This window comes from Syzygium oleosum, unplaced genomic scaffold (assembly GCF_021117445.2).
Source record: "Syzygium oleosum isolate NSW1041296 unplaced genomic scaffold, Sole_v2.1 Sole_v2.01, whole genome shotgun sequence".
NCBI lineage: Eukaryota > Viridiplantae > Streptophyta > Magnoliopsida > Myrtales > Myrtaceae > Syzygium > Syzygium oleosum.
In genome coordinates, this window is record NW_026607485.1 from 7,258,244 (window position 1) to 7,261,642 (window position 3,399).

Below are 3,399 nucleotides of genomic sequence, written 5' to 3' on the forward strand. Positions count from 1 at the left end.
TGGGCCTAGTTCATGTTGGGCCGTTTACTGGGCCTTTGTGCTCTCCAAACGTGTACTCTTGGCCCAGCTTGTAATGGGCTTTTTGTCAACTGGGCCTGACTAGGATCCCTCGGCCGGGCCCATCGGGGTGGATTCGTGGTGCACTAATGACAAATTTACCAAAAACTAATCTTTTTACCACAAAAAACCCTAACTTGGTACACCCTATGACAATTTCCATCAAAAACTTTAAATTGGTACATTTGTAACAAATTTACCCTCCATTAATTTTCGTTAAATTGATTTAATACTGCGAAATACCACAAACTAGTACACTTATAACAAACGGAAGGTAAAACCTTAAACCGGTACACCCGTCAACTGGTGCGTGTCATCTAACTCAGCAATTTGACAGTAAAATTTAACGAAAACTAACGAAGGATAAATTTGTCACAAATGTACTAGTTTGGAGTTTTTGGTGATCAAAAAATTAGTTTTTGGTAAATTTGTCACATATGTACTAATTTAAGATTTTTCATGGTATTAATCCTTAGTTTTATGATAACTTCCAAGTAAAATATCGTGATACATGAACACTTACAAAATCCATTATCATGTTAGGACACTTTGTATGGAAGTTACTGATTAACACGATTCGATACGTTTAAGTTAATGAATATTCGTTCCTCCCACTCACAATCTTGACCTAAAAGCCATCCGGTAAGCCATCCATCAGGATACTCTAACACTAGCCTATATTTATTTTGCAAATTTGTTCACCAAGAAAAAATAAATTGCCGGAATTATATAGGACGTTACCATGCTCAACGTAACACACGTATCCTCCATAACGAAATACATCTTTATATAGATGACAATGATTACACAGTCGCAAAATATAGCAACGATGCAAAACTACAAACAAGACAAAACAAAACGCATCTCTTTCTGGAATTGTAGATCCATAAGGGTGTGTGCGCATGCACAAACTTGCGCGAGTAGTATCTACAACTTGTATGGTACATGCAAGTATACAATAAAATCACCAAAAATTAAAGAATTCGATAATCATCTAATATCGTGGTCATAAATAAACTCAGAATTAATCTTCTCATCGAAATCACTTATGCAAGCCCTAACGATAAATCAAGTAAACCATCATCATCAATTGTGGACAAAAAATCACCGAAAGCATAGTCTAGAATATCTCCCATGATTCATGGCATGTACCCAACTCTTTTGACATCATTTTCTCCACCCACCTACCCTATATCATACACCATTAGAAAGACGTACATGCATGCAATCCTCTACCTTTAAATATACGTAAATTTACACCATACTTGTCATATGTCAAAAAAGAAAAAGCAAAAAAAAAAATGATAACAACCCAGTTCTAACTATCCTCATTCATGTATGACCTGGAATTCATACAATCGTATTAGTGTAAAATATTACACTTTCGTTGAGTACAACAAGAATGATTATTTGAAATTCGCGGGGCGCTCCATTTTGACATTATATGCTTCAATAAATATGTTTAATTGTGTCATTTCATGTTAAGAATCATCACCCTAACTTTGAGCTTCTAAGAAAGTAGAAACCCATATATAAATAATCCAGAAGATTGAAAATTATCACGTTTTCATTGAGTATATCAAGATTTATATCTTTTATATTCACATTGAGCTCAATTTAAACATTGTATGCTTCAATAAATTCGATTAATCGTGTCGTTTCATGTTAAAAATAGTAGCCCTAACACGAGCTTCTAAGAAAGTAGAAACCCAAAAAAGAAATTGAAGCCGAATAATAAATTGCACAAAAATTGATTAGGGTGTGCAATAAAAGTCTTAAAACTTATCACGAAAGTGCAATCAAATCTTAAAACTTTCCTAAAACTTGTCAAATTGGTGCAATCGAGTCGTTTTGATAACTCCATCCAACTTGGCTGACAGAAAATGCTGACATGGCTTTCTAAATTATCCTCTCTATCCTACGTGGGGCTAAAACGATATCGTTTTGGTCCAAATCTAATTTTTTCATATAATTTTATTTAAATTAAAACAAAAAATAAGTTAAATGTAAAAAAAAAATTACAAACCAACGTCCGCGTTGCCCCCGCCGTCGCCGGGAAGGTGGGTTCAGATGTTCGACTCTTGTGGATCGGCCAACCCCAAAGGCTTCTTCCCTATGCAAGCTCTGCTATCTCGGGCTCCTTTCGATTATCAAAACGAGCTTCTGTTTATTTGAAGAAATTATTGTGGAGTTTGCAATTGTTTATTCTCGATTGGGGTGATAAGCGCGATAGGGAATATTCTTCCCCCGCCGCGAGTCAATCGCATCGAGCGCGAGGGCTGTCGTAATTCTATATTCTCCGGGCGAAGACATGCGGTGCTGTCCAAGGTCGAACAACCGAGATTGGAGCACATCCTATGTGTATAAGCCAGCATAAGAGAAGCAAAGAAGAGTGGCACATACATGTTGGTCCTATTCAAGCATCAACCGAGAGAGAGAGAGAGATGAGCAAAGTTGCAATAACAGGAGCAAGATCATCGTTTTTCGGAGGTACCGGTTACTCCGGCAGACATGCGGCGATGGCTAGCGCGCCGTTCGACCACCCTGCCTTCGCCGTCTTCGATCGGCCGGGCCCGGCCGCCCCTCCAATGCCTCCCTCCAATCCACGCGCTTCGCGACGAATTTCAATCTCTCGATGCCGCTCTTGTCCGAGTCTCTCTCATCACTTGTATTCTCTCTATACGTGGTTAATAGTAAGTTACCTGTTTTTCAAGATTCACGCCTCCTATCAAGTCTTAGGACTTGATTGCGCTTTTTTGCATGTTTTTGAATTTGATTGGACTTTCATAACAAGTTTAAGGACTTTTTTCGTCGTAACTTAGGGGAAAATTGGAAAAGAGAGGAAAAATCAAGACGTGAAAATGAATCCGACCATTTCAAAGCGAGGTTTTCGCAAATCCGACCATTTCAAAGCGAGGTTTTCGCAAATCCGCGTCGAGCAGTCAATTTTCGCAGAAGAGTGGGAGAGAGGGTCGATGACGATGATGGCGACGAGCATTCCGAGTGCAGACGTGGGTATATGCATGGGTCTCCTCAGGCTTCTCATCATCCTCCTCGCCGTCGTCTTTGCCAGCAAGCCATGGCGATGCCTCCACTTCCGTCCTTGCTCCGTTGATCGTAGGATCCTCCATAACATAATACATCACATAGTCACAATATATAGCGACGATGCAAAACTACAAACACGACAAAACAAAAATGCTTCTCTTTTTCGAATGACAAATCTATGAGGGCGCGCGCGCACAAACCCATATAATTAATTCATATAACTTGTATGGTCCTTACGAGTATATAATAAAATCACCGAAAATTAAAGAATTCGATAATCATCTAATCTCGTGG